The 16,873-nt window shown below is 39.8% G+C and overlaps 1 long non-coding RNA gene across 1 annotated transcript; it reads right to left on the bottom strand.

Moving 5' to 3' along the window:
• Positions 1–1,522: 1,522 nt before the first annotated feature.
• LOC127236087 (uncharacterized) lies at positions 1,523–6,644 on the bottom strand. Its single transcript, XR_007835757.1, has 2 exons — positions 6,453–6,644; positions 1,523–3,314 (listed from the first exon to the last, which is right to left on the bottom strand). It is a non-coding gene; the product is annotated as an uncharacterized LOC127236087 (long non-coding RNA).
• Positions 6,645–16,873: the final 10,229 nt, after the last annotated feature.

The following is a 16,873-nucleotide window of genomic DNA, read 5'->3' as shown; positions in this document are numbered from 1 at the left end:
GCTGCTTGTAAGAGTGGGACGTAGTGCTTGGGACATTTCTTTGGTGGACTATATGTTGAAAGTCTCTTGTTTAGAGCCTCCCAACAGCTATTCTCTTGCCTTCTAGAAACATCATTAAACTCTTGGGTTAATACACTGTCCCTGTGAGTGATCATCAGTGTGAGCAGGTTGATCAGCTCGTATGAGCTTGTATGATCAGACACTTCCAGAAGAAGTGAGGAGCACACTGAGAAGAATGACATCAAACCCAGAAACGTAGTCAACGTATCCTTTAAACCACACAGCAAAAGACCTGGCAAGGTTTCTGTACTCCCGAGAGAAGCTGGGTGTGAGCACTCATCAAGGCTTGTACCTTTGCTACTTCCTGGGCATCCTGTGATGTGATGTTAATTAGTTCCTTTCTGTTTGGTCCAAGTAGGAGAGTTGTTTTTGTTGCTTTCAAACAGTGGCCCCCTACCCACAATAACCACAGAGGCCAACAAATAAGACAAGTTTTGGTGAAGGTGGTGCTTGCCAAACTCTTCAGTCCGGTTGGCCTCAGCTAACTGAGGGAATCACTATCAGATGATAAAGCTGAGAGATGAAGAAAGTTCATCAAAGCATAGCACTAGAAGCCACTGGTCCTTTCCAGAACATCACCAAAGTAGTCCTTCCTGCATGGTTTCCTATATAGCACACAGGCCGACAACTGATGCAAAATGCTACTTCAAAGACCCCTTCAATCAATTCATCAATGAGTATTTATTGCAAGGCACTGTGCTAGGCACTATGGAGAGTACATGGAAGAGAAAACCAATGTCCCTGCCCTCAAGGAGCTCACAATCTAGTTGGGAAGACAAGGCATACATATAAGAAAAAGTCAATAACAATACAGGAGTTAGGTTCAAATGCAAGATAACAGTACAAGAGATTTCCAAAAAGTCGTACCTCGTGAAATACCAAATGAAGAGAAGGGTTGCAGCAAATTCAGAGGAAGGATATCACAAGGACAGGCATGTGGAAAGATCTCACAGATGAGCTGGAGTGTAGGAGGTGCCCCAGGACAGTAGATATTTGGGTGGGAGAGAGGAGAACATTTCAAGGAGGAACAGCCATGAGACCAAAAGGCACAGAGGTGAGACCAAAAGCAAGCAGGGCTCAGTGTGGCTTGATATAGGGGTAAGGGACTTAAACTAAGAAGGGCCTTACATGCTTAGTTTTATATAGAGATTTTAAGATTGGGGTAGGGAAACAACAGATAACAGATCAAATTTTAAAAATCTTGGCTAGCCAAGAAAAAATATTTTAGTCTATTTCAAGACATTGGTTACTTGATTTTGATTCTCTTTGCTTCCAAGGGAGATTTGAAATGCTGTCTTAAGGGTTGTCGATTCCAAAGTCATCATTGGAATTGGGTCACGTAGCTTTGGGTCAGTGCTAGAGACTTTTGAGTTTCCCTATGGTCCCAGTTGTAACTAGCACAAGGGTAAGCTAACAAATTCCCTGACAGGCAGGCAGGAATAATGCTCCCAGAAGGCAGATATCTTTACAAATGACAGAATATTTATTAACAATATTTTTAAAAAAGATTACATATGCTAGATCACTGGTAGATATCATTTACACTGGGGTTGGAAACTACCTGGGGTATCAGGTTTTTTTCATTCATTTTATTATTATGTTGATTTTTTGCATATGATTTTTAAATCATATTTTAACATAGAAGTAAAGCATATCAAACTAAGAAAGGAACGCAGCTGAAATACTGACAATATTTTCCCTGTTACCATCCTAATTTTCACACAAATGTAATCCTGATTATAACATTATTGAATGAATATAATTAGAAGGTTGAAAAGCTATGTTATGTGTAAGCAAAAATGACAAGTTACAGGCAATCATGAGCTCTCCAAGAAAGAAGAAAAAGGTGACTCTGTGTTTGAATGTCAGAAGTGTTATAGAAAATCTCATTGCCTTCTCTGTTCCACTCTTGTCAGCTTACAAAACATCCCCCATCATAACAAAGAGTTCTGTTCATAAGAATGAGGTTTTATCAATATTGCCATCTTTCACTGTATGATTTTAAGATTTATGTAAAGCTTAGAAGCAACCAGACTAGCTACTGCAAAACAGGGGAGACATCAAGATACAATTCATTTGTACTATTGAAAGTTTATAGAGTCATATGTAAAATTCTTTGCAGCAGCTACTTGCTGAAATAGGAAATTTTTTCAAATTACATATGTTATTGTCATTCAAAAGAAGGACTCTATCATTACAGTTACTCATGTTATCTATAAGAAGATTTGAAATTATAAACTCATTGACAGAATTATTCATTAAAAAATTTACATTCAAAACAGATATGTCTAAAGAGTAAAATTACCTTTTATGCCATGAAAGACTTGTTTGACTATAGTAACGTTTTGTCTCTGTTACTACAGGGTATGTAACTTCAAATTCAGTGCCTAAGATAATGCTACTACAAAGATGATGCTCAAATAAAGTCTTACCACACGATGCTAAGTTCAGGGATGGGAGGATTGCACAAGGTGCCTCTTGATCTGGGAAGATTGGTTTTAGAGATTTGTAGTTCCTGAAACCATCTCAAGTTGTGTTGAACAACAAAATTCACAACAGGGTGGGAAAACATATCACATATGTCAAAGGGACTCAATTCAATGCATTAACCAGTCAAGGAGTAAGTTATGTACAGCAGCCTTTCCTTACAAACCCAGGCTCCAGCTGTTCTGTCCCTAGATCCTTGTAAAACTGTACAAGTCATTTGTGATTCATTTACTGAGATGAGTTTCAAACTCTGTCCATAAAGGAAATCGTCTCAAATCATAATTGTGTGGTTGTGTTGCCCAGAACATTTTACAGCAGAGGAAAAAAAAAACCCAATATCTACATTATATGTTAACTTTAAAAAATTCTATAAAACACTAAATATATAATAAAAAATATGCATATAAGGACATATGTAAACTGCTTTGGTAACATCATATTACAGATGTTTTCAGTGCATTGCAGAGTTTCCCAAGAAACTTCAGACAAAGCTAGATTTGCTTTGAGGAAGTATTGTATAATGCCATTCCTAACGAAGCAAAAAACATTTTTTTTCCAGTAATAAGATGTACTTGAACAACAATATTACTTAGTACTGGGTGTCTTCAAAACAACTAGCTAAATGTTGCTTATATTATAAATAGCAAGTCCTTTAAATAACTTTTGTCATAAACTAGACCTGGCTGTGAGGGAGATCATTATTGTGCTGATAGCTGACAATGTACACGCATTGGAGGTAGAAGCCCCAGATCCTCTTGCATAGGAATCTGCAAAAAGAAAGAACAAATTCATTTAAAAGAGTCTCATCCTGTACACAAAGAAAAGAGATGCTCCAGGCCTTTACCAAAACAGTATGTCTGGCTGGGTTCTACAAGAATCACACTGTCCATCATCTAGCTATTTCTTTTATTTTTATTGTGTGTGTATGTATGTGTAGAAACACTTGTTTGCACAGGTATGTGTGCATACATGTGTGCATGCATATGGAGGGACACTGTCACCTCCTTAGAAGGATGACATCCAACTTGCTTTCGAGGCCAGGTTTCTAACTGATATGGAACTCATCAAGGGATCTTCCTGCTTCTACCTCCCTAGTGCTAGGATTACAAGGGTGTGTGTGCTTTTTAAACATGGACTAGGGTTCATATTTAAGTCTTCCAGTTTGCAACGTAAGTTTTTTTTTTTTTTTTTTTTTTTTTTTCTGACAGAGCTTTCCTGCTGGCTCTGACTACATGATTCCCTGTCAATGACTCATTAACACCAGTTCCATGATGACCTATCTGTGGGGTTGGTACATGTTAGGGAATAGCCTACAGATTCTCATTAGATTTTTTTCTTTTTATAAATTGATGGTGTCCATATTCAGTGTGGTCAATATTTCAATATTACTAGCAACATGTCTGATACAGGTCAGTATGTCCATGATGTGACTGATACTCCCTTTGAAATTCGACCTCTGTGTCATGTAGACACTGTGACACTCAACTATTACATTCCCCTCTCTGGACCAGATATTGTCAGTGTTTAATTCATCAGATGAGGAGACTGGGCTCCCAAGAGATGAGGTAACTAACTTGTCTAAGATTGCTAGCTAAGTGAATGGCTGGATTGGGAATCAAAACCATGTTTGTCTAAATATATTTCTTTTGCTCAGACAAAAAATCACATTGTAGACAAACTTTTTCATATGGGTTGCACATTTTTCATAGTAAAAGCTTTCCCATGGCCAGTCTGGGTTCTTCTAAGGCAGTCTGATCTCTCCAACTGACAGGATGGAACTCCCTTTAAGGGAAGATATTCTCTGCTTGCTAGAACCCAGGCCATCACTATCCAGGCACTATTTATATTCCTGTAATGAGTAAGACCAAGAAGTATCAGTGAGGAAAAGGAAGATCTTTGCAACAGTAAGAAGTTTTTAGGAAGATTTAAGCAGAGTGAGATAAATAAATCCCAACCGTGTGTTGTTGTGCTCTGGAGATTACTTCCATAGCTGGCTTCCTTTTGGGGAAGTCAGAGCCCTTGTTTGGTGATAGCTAGTTCGTCTATATAGCTAGTTCCAGGCCAGCCAAGGCAACTACTTAGTGAGGACCCCCCCACCCCCAGCAAAGAAACAAAAACAAAAAACCTACAAAACAAACAAAAAATACAGTTCAGTGCCATTGAAGTCCACTAATCATATATATATATATATATATATATATATATATATAATATTAACCATACAATATATATTAGCTATATATATATCACTCACACACACACACACACACATACACACACACACACACACTTGTGTAAGTATGTTTCCCACTGCACCCCATACTGTTCTTGAAAAGACAAGTACCTATTGAATCCTTATTAAATGAAAGGCAAATTAGAGAGTGGGTAAAATGACCTGGGAGCTCTTTACTCTTCTGAATTAATAAATTTGGCAGAAGCCATCAAAATTGCTTCATGACTGCGTTGCTATCATTTCCTACTGTAACACAAACTAGCCTTTTCTTCCTCTAAAAAAATAAAATGATGAACATCTAACAGAGACTTAGTCTAGCACTAAAATTAGGGTCTCAATGTTATGGATGTCACCCTTGGTTTAAAATATCATCTTTCCAGTGATAGTTTGAAAGTTTAATTAGAGCCTGAATTGATCCTCTAACATCCAGACCTCAAATCCAAAAGCTCAAAAATTATGTGCCTTTATATCTAATAGCAACCTGGATGTCTATAATCTTTTCGTTACCATTATAAAATACTCCACAAACAAAAGGACCATGTAAGCTAAAGAACAAACCTCAGATAGTTTTGGTTAATATAATCCTGGCACTTAGGAAGCAGAGGCAAAGGATTCCTACAAGTTGGAAGATGGCTTCCTCTACATACCCAGTCCCAGGCCAACCAGAGCTACTTTGTAAGACCTGCCTGACAAAACAAAGACAAAAAAGTACAATCCATTGGCAGTATTTTCAGATGCTGTGTAATCAGCACTACTCTTTCTAGATGCTTTTAAAATCATGCTAAAAAATACACAAATATTCATTAAGCAGCCATCCTCCAGTCACCAGCTGCTGCCAATCATTCTGATTTTTTACTCATGAATTTTCCTCTTATTAAAATAAAAGAAACCTTACAACAAAAGTAGTATGCTGTTGATATATTCATAAACATGATACTTAAAAACAAGATAGAATGCATTTTCTCAAAAAGGTTACTTTCACATACTATTTAACAACCTTTTAAATGGAGACAATTAACTATATATAGCCATATGTGTTTTGCATGTAGATTACATATACTCAATCAAAATGTATCATGTTAATTTCTAAATGTTGCCAACTCAAAACTGAATTATACTAGTTCTCTGGGAATAAAATACTACAGCCTTATTAAGAAATTCTTGGCAGGAGATGGTGTTGTACATCTTTAATCCCTTTCATATCAGCACTGAGGAGGCAGAGGAAGGTAGATCCCAGTGAGTTCAAGGCTAGCCTGGTTTTCATAGAAAAATTACAGATCAGTCATGCTACATAGTGAGACCCTGTCTAAAAGAACAAGAAAACAATCAAACATTCTTGTCTATTCTTCATAAATGTGTTGTTCATTATCTTTGGAAGCCATAATTTGGGGACTATGTATTTGTGAACTAAATGACTTATGTGGGACAGCCTTCACATACTTTCTTGATTGGTTACTGACTAAATCCATGAAAACTAGGCAAAGGTTTCTGTTTTGTTTTGTTTTGCATGAAGTTTCTTGCACTCAGGAAACATCAGTGATGAGAGGAAGGGGCTCCTGTCATTTGTCTTAATTACAACTTTTTCTTTTCAAGCTCAATTTCTTTGAAGCCTTGGGTCATCTAAGACAGTGACACAGTAGGAAGGGGGAAAGGGCAAGAAAAGGATTCTTACTTGATATCTTTGGGATTCGGATTTGCTCGCTGCTGCTGCCATCTCCTCCATCACTGAATGGCTTGATCTCTATGATGTAATCTTCATCGAAGGGTAAAGAAAGCTCCACTGATGTTTTATTTGTTTCAATGACGGATGTGCTGCTTTGCCTGTTCCATCTGTACAAGACCTGCCCATGTGGAAAGAGCAGGTATCATTTGCTGTCCAAATGCCCAAAGATATGGTTTTATTCCTTTCTATCTAGGTACGAGCTAAATGTAAGGTGATAGAAATGCTCTGACAGCCTGCTCACGCAGAGAAGGTTATTTTATGATGAGGGTCATGTCTGCTGCTGCCATGTAATGGAGGGAAGAGTTCAAATGCTACTTCAAGTGGGAAAGAGAGCAGCATATGTGGCTACTCTTTCGGGAGGGTAAACTAACAGACATTGAAATACAGAAGTCTGAATAAGGATGCAGAGTCGGTGATACACTAGGAGTCTTGGCATCAGAATAGATCTAGTTCTGTGTGACCCTGAGTCATTTATCTCACCTCACAGAACTTCATTTCCCTCCACTGTAAAATGGGGGGCAGTAACAGCCACTTTCCAAGATTTTATAAAGATTGAATGCAATAAGAACTGGGTTCAATGGATGCATTAAACATGTTTCAGTTAGTATATAGGCAACACAAATTGGACTTGCTTTTATTTTCTTCTTTTCTGGTAAGGGAGGGAGGTTGGGGAGGAAGGGAAGGAAGGAGGGAGGGAGGGAAGACCTGGGAGGTGAGTGTTATTGGAATGCATGGCAGGAAATTTCCAAATAATCAATAAAAAATATTATTTTGGAAAGAATAAAGTATATCTATGCAGGCTTAAGTGCAACAAGATGAGCACACATAGCAGTTCCAAGCACAAGAGACACCCAGAAGGTTGTTATTATCAAGAATCTTCTTGAAAGAGGACATTTCTAAACACTAGATGGCTTCTGAATGGCAAGAGCAGTGAGCTCTCCACTTTCCCTCCCACTGGGACCCCTTTTAAAGGTCTCATAGAAGAGGCAATCAGTGACAATCTGGAAGTGTGGTGGTTCTGAACAATCCCACTCATGCACCTTTGTTTTCCTTCCTGGGCCTCTTAGATGCTGAGTTTGGACTGTAATTTATCTATTGAAGTGGCTGGCTAGTTTTACTGAAAACACACTCGCCTGGGTCTCTGATGGACCTCAACCTAGTAGGGAATAAAATATAAATGAATAAAAACATGCCCCTGCCATTGTGTGTCCTGTGACAACTATGAGAAAAACTATCTTGTAGGTTCTGGACTCTTGTAGGTAATGTCCCTGTCACCACAATCCCACAATGCAGGTATTTTTATGCCCTTTCATAGATAAGAACACTGTGGCCCAGGGTCCTCACACCATGGAGAAGTGTCAGGAAGCTGATTCCTAAGCCATAAATCAAAACGTCCTACCGTCTCCAACTTCCCACAGAGAAAAAAAAAATGGAGCTGGATGTAGTCCTCAGCCTTGGATGCTTTGGGACATGTACTGATGCTCTAAATCTGTATTTCTCATCAGAGGAGGAAGGGTAGAGCATAATTTTGCCCTGTCTCAGAATTACCAGGCAAGATACTTAAAGCATCATTTGTTCAGGGCATCCCTAGTTTTTCTGGTTGTTGGGGTCAGGGCTGAGTCCTGGACTTCTCCCTCTCTCTTCTAAAGTTCTTCACCTACACCTACACCAATGTTGCTAGACCAGGCATGCTAGTTTGAGGACCACAGGACTAGCTTGTGTATCCGTAAGACCCCTAAAAATATTGATCTACTGAGGTCAGAAACATATGGTCAGTCTTCTATTGCAAGACAGAAACAAACATGAGTGAAATTCACAAGATTTCCTTAACATAGTTAAGATCCCATTTGTTTCTTGGCATTTTATCACCTTAATGTATGGCTTTCTAACACAAGGTGGAAAACACAATTTCTTTAAGGTGAAAAGATTCACAAGGCCTCCCCTTTCCCACTTGGACACATCAGCTGTGCCAGGCTTGGTATCCCTTTGCAAATAATCAGGCACCAATAAATCCTCAGCCACCAGCTTCTCATCCCAGCCCTTCCAGGAGAATGGGCTGACTGATGGGATGCAAGGTCACATCTGGCTCAGAAGAACAAATTGCTTCTTTGATTTACTTCTGGTCCTTGCAAGAGCTCAGAGAATACAACTGGTTTCGAGTATAAATCCAAAAGAAACATTTCCTCCAAAAGCAGACTTTTTTTTTTCTTTTCTTCTTCTTTCTTTCTTTTTTTTTTTTTTTTTTAAATCAACCTTGCTTATCAGTCTTGTAATAGTTGAGAATGCAGTGGCACCTAAATAAAGGCCAGCAAAAGCTTTATTTACACCAAACACTTGGTACAGCTGTTTGACTCAAAGGCAGTTATTATATCTGATATAATGCAGGCAGGGAGAAAAAGAAGATTCCTGGGAATAATGATAACAACTGACTACTTTTGCTTCTCTGGTGTCAGAACACTTCTACTTGTAAAAGTTTACATAGATCATCTCCCCTAGCTAAGCTTATTTCCTATTCTGACCTCAGAGATGGGAACCTGAGACCTGGAGATAGTAGACAATTCCCTGTGGTCCCATAACAAGTAAGTGATTGACTCCATGTTTAATATTGAGTAGCTCAACTCCAGAGTAGTTCAATTTGGATTCCACTTGCAGGTCAAATTGCTTTCCCTTCCTTGTCTCTCTCTCATCTATTCAAAATAAGGGGATTAGACAGTGAACTAATAAAGAGGTGGGGGGGGGTAGGAGAACACATGGCTCAGCAGGTAAAGACAACTGCCACCAAGCCCGATGGCCTTGATTAGATAGATCTCCAGGATTCACATGATGGAAGGAGAGAACTAACTACTGAAAGTTGTCCCTCAGGCATGCTATATACATGTGGGTATACAGATGCATATGTGTGTGTGAACATAGACACACACACACACACACACACACACAAATAAAATGTAAAAACTAAAGTCAGAGAAGATGTAGCCTGAGGATCATATGCTGCTGGCATGTATTATTTGTGTAGGGCACATGAGCCAGTCAAAGATGGTACTGAGAGGAAGTCAAGAGGGCAAGACCTAAGTTGTTTACAAAATGTGCTAATTGGTTGCCTAGATCGAACTAGATGAGGTTACTGCATGAACAGCTCCTGTTCACTAGGTAAAGCATAAGAGCACTGACTTTTAAAAATCATTGGCTGGCTCTTTTCCTGCTCTGTGTTTTTTTCCTTTAAAAGATACCTGCAATGGGACAATAAAACTAGTTCCAGCTTGACTAGACTCCTTGCTGTGTCTGATTGACTCTGGGAATATTGGAGGCTGGGGAATGGGTGGGCAGTGCACTTACCTTTCTTTGGACCCAGCTCAGCTTTCCATGGCTAGGCTAAGAACCTCTGAAATTTATTTGGCCAAGTTAGTGTCTGATTTTTTTAAATGCCAACTTTTATGAACTAAGAAATTATGCATGAAGGTTTATCCTTATTGTTCAAAGATATGGCCATTGTGGTTACTATGTTTTGGATGTTTATGTCCTCTAAAATTTATTCTAAAAATTAATTGCTACTGTAACAATTTAAGAAGGTGGAACATGGTGGCTTAAGCTTACAGTCCTATTATTTAGGATGCTGAGGCAGAAGGATTATTGTGAGTTTAGGCCAGCTTAGCTACATAGTGAGCTGAGCTCCCAGGGCAGCTTTGGCTACAGAGTTAGACCCTGTCTCAAACAAGAAAAGTGGAACTTTTAAGAGATGATTACTCAGTTATAATGTTCCTGGACTGTGAGAGCTCAAGTTTCATGGTGGGACTGGTTCTATTGTAGGAATCCTGTCCCCCTTGAGTGTGTATTTTTCCTTTTGTTTTATAAGGATGGAGAAAGAAGACTGTCCTTGTAAGTCAACACTTTCATGTTGAAATTCCCAGCTTAAGAAATATGTTTGTTGGCAGCCCACAGACTGGGAAAAGATTTTCACCAACCCTATATCCGACAAAGGGCTGATCTCCAAAATATACAAAGAACTCAAGAAACTAGTCAACACAACTCCAAATAACCCTATTAAAAAATGGGGTACAAAACTAAAGAAAGAAATCTCAATAGAGAATCAAAAGGCTAGAAAGACACTTAAGAAAATGCTCCACATCCAAGCTATCAGGGAAATAAATGCAAATCAAAACAACTTTGAGATACCATCTTACTCCTGCCAAAATGGCTAAAATTAGAAACCAGTGATGACTTATGTTGGAGGGATGTGGAGAAAGGGGAATACTCCTCCACTGCTGGTGGGAGTGCAAACTCATACAGCCATTTTGGAGATCATTATGGCGGTTCCTCACGAAAACTGGAATTAGTTTACCACAGGACCGGCAATCCCCCTCTTAGGCATATACCAAAGGATTCACATCCATGCAACAAAGATATCTGTTCAACTATGTTCATAGCAGCACTATTTGTAATAGCAAGAACCTGGAAGCAACCTAGATGCCCCTCAATTGAAGAATGGTTAATGAAGATGTGGCACATCTACACAATGGAATACTACTCTGCAGAAAAAAATAATGGTATCTTGAAATTTGCAGGCAAGTGGATGGCACTTGAAGAAACCATCCTGAATGAGGTAACCCAGTCACAAAAATAGGAACACAGTATGTACTCATTCATATATGGATTTTAGACCTAGATCAAAGGATCACCAGCCTATAATTCACACCACCAGAGGAACTAGGATACAAGGTGTATTCTAAGAGATTCATATAAAGTCCTTCACAGAACTGGTAATGGACAAGTCCCCCAGAGCTCAGGGGAAGTGGGGGGGGGCAGCGAATGGAGAGAGAAGTAGGAAGAAACGAGGGGGAGGAAAGGAAAACATGTGCGACCAGGAAGATTTAGCCTGGTTAGGAATAGAAGACAGGAGAGAGAGAGAGAGAAAGAGAGAGAGAGAGAGAGAGAGAGAGAGAGAGAGAGAGAGAGAGAGAGAGAGAGAGAATAAAAGAGGGAACCAATATTGGTTTGAAGATAAAATTGAACACAAAGAAAGGTCTAGAGAACTACAAGACTGCTGCCAACTAACAATTTGAGCTTCAGTGGAAAGGCTATCATAAATGCCCTTCCCGGATAGTGAGATCAACAACTAACTTCTCCATGGAGCCCTCAACTAATGCCTGTTGGAAACAGGAGCAAACACCCATACATAAACACTGAGTCGAAGTAGAACTCAGATGCAGAGGGAGAGGACAAGACCAGGTGGCAGAAACACATAGAGACAGCTTACCTGAACAAGGAGGAGCTAACAGGCCACTAGACTGATAGCTGGGAAGCCAGCATGGGACTGATTCAGGTCCCCTGAATATGGTTCTCAGCCAGAAGGACTGAGCAGTCTAAGGGACCTCAGACAGTGGAGCCAGGATGTATCCCTGGAGCACAAAAGGACTTTGTGAACACATCCCCCATGGAGGGATAATTGCCTTAATCTAGAGACAGTAGAGAAGCCCTAGTCCCTACTTCACATGACCTGTCAGACCTACATGACCCCTACTGGATGACATTCCCCTACATATGGAATTGGGGTGGGGGGATGGGAGGGTGGTTAGAGTGCATGTGAGGGGCAGAGGGTAAAGGGAGTGAAGAGGAGGGAGGGAGGGAGGTTGGGAGGGGAAAGAGGGAGGAGAGGGAACTGGGATCGACATGTAAAATAATAAATTAAATTTAAAAAAATGCTCGACTCAAAAATTTAAGTTCAAGGACAAGTTACTGGGGAAAAGGATTTCTATTTTTGTTTCCCCAGAAAATGAAAAGTTGTGGATTCCTTCCAGACTAACGTGGTTTGATCCGCCAGACCGCCTGAAACAGAGGGGGGGGGGGTACAAGGTGATCCTGCATTCAAAACAGCTGGACAAAGCAGCCTGACAGACTACAGCCAGGATTTCTGAATCTTCTTTGAATCCCCCATGACAGTGCCCTAACCAGCGGGAAGTAGTTTGGAAAAAACAACACCCAAATTCCCAAATATTGTGTATAAATGTTTGTTTTCATTTAAATGGACTTGGTTATATAAAATAAAAAGAAATATGTTTGTATTCATGATAAACTAACAAGCCTCAGTTGTATTGTTTTTTAGTAGCACACATACAGACAAAACACTGGTCTATACTTCTCATTGGCAACAACTGGAGCTAAAAAAGCCACTGCAGTTTCTGGACAGTCACAAAGTGTATTACTATAGTCAACAATATTTCACATTCTGTTACACTGACATATGTCCAAATCAGGACCTTCATGCCTCTGTCCACATACTTTGCCAGAGAGCTGCCTGTCTCATTTCCTCCTTTCTTTCAAAGGCTATTTATGATATAGCCCCTGACATAGCTTTCCTTGGCCTTTATATAAAATGGCATATCTCTCCCTGTTTGCTCCCCTGGGTCTCTCGGTTTCTTTCCCTCATGCCTTTTTCTTGCAATCGTTATTTCCACCGTGCCAGTAAAAATAACCAAGTGGCAAGGGTCAGAATCATATTCCATACTGCTGTGTTTGGATCAGGGTTTGGTTATTCCAGAGATGTTATTTTCAAACATTTTTGTGTCTTCAAGTTAGGGTTAATAGACATAGGAGATTCTAGAAATTTCTTCTTTGAGGAGTTATTGATGGTAAAATGGTTAAGAATCTTGGACAGATTTCTAGAGTGTTTGTTGAATAGGCTCAGTTAGCTTAATTCCCACTTATTTACTTTGGCAGTTTACTCATCCTCTTTATAGTGGTTTGTCCACTCCACACTCCCTCATCTCAGTGGTTCTCAGCCTATAGATTGAGATTCCACAGGGGTCACACACCAGATATCCTACATATCAGATATTTCTATTATGATTCATAACAATAGCAAAATTATAATTATGAAGTAGCAGCGAAATGCTTTTATGGTTGGGGGTCACCACAACATAAGGAACTAACTGTATTAAAGGGTCATAGTATTAGGAAGGTTGAGAACCACTGCTCTACTTCTTGCTATTCTCCCTCTTCTCTCTCTCTCTCTCTCTCTCTCTCTTTCTCTCTCTCTGTCTCTCTATTTTTTTTTTTCTCACACTATACTCCATTCTTTACCTCTTGCTATCTTACTATCTCCACTATTCTCTAGACCTAGCCATGTCTAATCTGCTTTCTCCTCTCTGTACTCTGCCAGAGGCCTCTGGATATGCTCTGTCTTTTTAGCAATAAAATTCCTTCCTCCTAATACTGGATCAGTCATGTCAGCATTATCTTTACTGCACCTCCTCAAAATAAACTGATGCCATAAGTAACTCATAAGATAATCTGGGACTCAAATACTCTAAAATCCATTCCTTATTGAGACTACCCTACCTAAACAGGAATTAACTCGACCCACACAAGCAAAATCACAGTGAAAAGCTCCTTACTGTACAACCTTTTTAGTGTTTAGGAAAGAAAGTGATTTTAAAGGTGTGACTATGATATAAGCAAGAGCCTTTTGTAATGAGACAAGCTCTCACCAAGGATCATCTCTCTCCAAGCTAAGAGATCCATATTTTACTTTTATAACCTCAGCTCTAAAAGTGGCGTCTATCTGGGATATCATGGGAGAAACCAGTTATACATTTATATCCTTAAACATTCACATGCATATGGAGCGTTCAGTATGTAAGAGTACTGGGGGATCCAACTGAGGAATAGGAGTCCAGCTCCCCAGCTGTCCTTAAAAGGAGAGGTGTTGAGCTGGAAATCAGGGACACAGAAAGTGTCATTGTATGGTTTTTCCTTGCCAGTCCGTCTTTCTTCCACCTCCACTACATGTGGTCTCCATAGCATTGTGCACACCAGACATCATCTATGGGTGATACCTACACACATGTACCCTGCTGTCACAGAGGGGGCTGCTCTTTATTCTCATAGCTTAACTCCAAAAGATACAAATGGCCTGCCTGATGCCATAAAGATGACCTCATTTGAGCTGATATTTGAATCAGAAGGGGAACTAAATGTCCTAGTTTTAATTTATTCACATAGTTTAGTCTATTTCTATGGAAATAAAAATAGTTTTTACTAAATCCTATATGGAGAAAAACATGCCTTCTGGGAAGGCAAATTTTGGCTCAGTTGTACTTTACAAAAGCCAAAGCTGTCCAAGAATGGACTCAGCTCAAAGGGAAAATGGACTTTTCTCCATTGTTGGGGTAAGCAGTATTCACTATACTACTAATCATTGAGATGCCAGAGAGGTAAATTCAATGGGGCATTCTAGTTAAGGACATTGTACGCCAGTCTAGATTCAGAATGAATGACTTTGTGTAAAGCATTTGATAAACTATCATCACCATGGCTGTGTGGACATGCTCTGACTGCTAGTAATTATATAATAATCCTCAAAAGGAAAAAAAAATGACTTTTCTTGCAAATAACCACCCCCCACACACACACTGTTTCATTACTTAAGGGCGATTATAAAACCAGGGCTATGATTTTGAAATTTCCTCAGGAGAAGAGCTTGAAATCAAGAGTTTGGAGTCATAAAATGGAGAGAATTCTATTTCTTATTATTTAAGTCTCTATGCTTATTAATACTTCCAGGAATTTTGTTCTTTTCCAGCTAAACATCTTCAGTTCCTTCCTTCATCTTCACAGAGGTTGGGACTGGACCTTGGTCACAGTCTGCTCAGTGTGATCATCTGGCCTACACAACTGGACCACCAACCCCCATGCTAATCCTTGAACACAGACCCTTCACATAAGAATGATACATTATTGCTTAAGCATGTGTTTCCCCACCCTCCCCTCTTGAATCTGAGCTGGCTTTACAGTAGCTAGTTTTATCCTTAGCTTAAAAAAAACATGTAGCTTCTACTCTCCAGTGGAGCTAAAGTCATCATCAGAAGTCTAGCCTTGAGATGGCCACACTGGAAGAAAGCACAAGTTCCCCATTGACAGAGACTCCTGGGATAAATGATCTCTGGTCACCCTCCAGCTTTGCAAAGCCATGCCAGGTGACAAAGTCATCCATGTGTGACCTGTCAGGGATTATAACCACAGACATTTCCCATTTTGACCAAATGAAGACTATAAAATAGTAAAAATTAAACACAATTGTTTTAACCCAACTTCCAGGTGGCAATGGGCACTAAAAGAGGTCGCTTAGACATCAGGAGTATATACTGCTCTTGTAGAGGACCTGAATTAGTTCCATGTCAGACAGATCAGAGACTTTTGAAAATCAGCTCCACTAGATAAAACACCATCTTTTAGCTGTGTGTGTGTGTTCATTCTCTCTTGAAGACAGGCCAGCATTTACATGATCTGACAAACAACATTTTCAGTCTATTTTCTTACAAGGAAAGCTATCTATAGAAACAAGCAAAGGTATTGGAATGGTCAAGTTGTAGGAAGGATGGAGAGGGAGAGCAATGGATGAGATATCTTGATAGATGGGGACATTATGAGGTAAGGGAGAAACCTGGTGCCACAGAAACTCCCAGTAATTCCAAAAGGATGACCCCAGTATGTTGGACATGGTGCCTGAACTGGCCTTCTGCTGTAATCAAATAGATGACTACCCTAATTGTCCTCATAGAGCCTTCATTCGGCAACTGATGGAAGCAGTTGCAGAGATCCACAACTAAGCACTGGACAGAGCTCTTGGAGTTCAGTTGAAGAGAGGTAGTAGAGATCATCTAAGCAAGGGAGTCAAGGTCATGAAGGGGAAACCCACAGAAACAGCTGATCTGAGCTTGTGGGAGCTCAGGGATTCTAGACCCACAGAGAGGGAGCCAGCATGGGACCAACTTGAGCCCCTTGCATCTGGGTGACAGTCATATAGCTTGGTTGTTTGTGGGGCCCCTAGAAGTGGGACCAGAATCTGTCGGGTGTAAGGCTTGGCTTTTTGTAGCCTATTTCCTTTGGTGAGATACTTCACTCAGCCTTGATGCAGTGGGGAGGAGCTTGGTCCTGCCTCAACTTGATATGCCATGCTTTGTGGACTCCCATTCGAGGCTTGCCCTTTTTTTGAGGAATGGAATTGAGGAGAGATTTGGAGGAGAAGAGGAGGAAACTGTGATTGATATATAAAATAAATAAAAAATAAATAAAAAAAACATGACTTTTTAGATTTGGTGTACTGTTCCAGTTTTTTCATAAACACAAAAAAAAAAAAAAAAAAAAATGAAGGGGAAAGAAAAAAAAAAAGAAAACAAGATTGGGAATGGGAATGGCATTAGGCAGTTAATATTGTTGATTAAACACATACACACACAGAGAGAAAGAGAGAAAGAGGGAGAGGGGGGGAGAGAGAGGGTGAAGGAGGGAGAGGGAGAGAGGGGGAGAGAGAGGGATAGGGGAGAAAGAACAAAAAGTTAAAGGGCTGTTTTGTTGGAAGTTTTGTAGAGTTC

This window comes from Phodopus roborovskii, unplaced genomic scaffold (genome assembly GCF_943737965.1).
Source record: "Phodopus roborovskii unplaced genomic scaffold, PHOROB, whole genome shotgun sequence".
Classification (NCBI taxonomy): domain Eukaryota; kingdom Metazoa; phylum Chordata; class Mammalia; order Rodentia; family Cricetidae; genus Phodopus; species Phodopus roborovskii.
The sequence above is the reverse complement of the archived record's forward strand: the minus strand, read 5'-3'. Positions and strand labels throughout refer to the sequence as shown.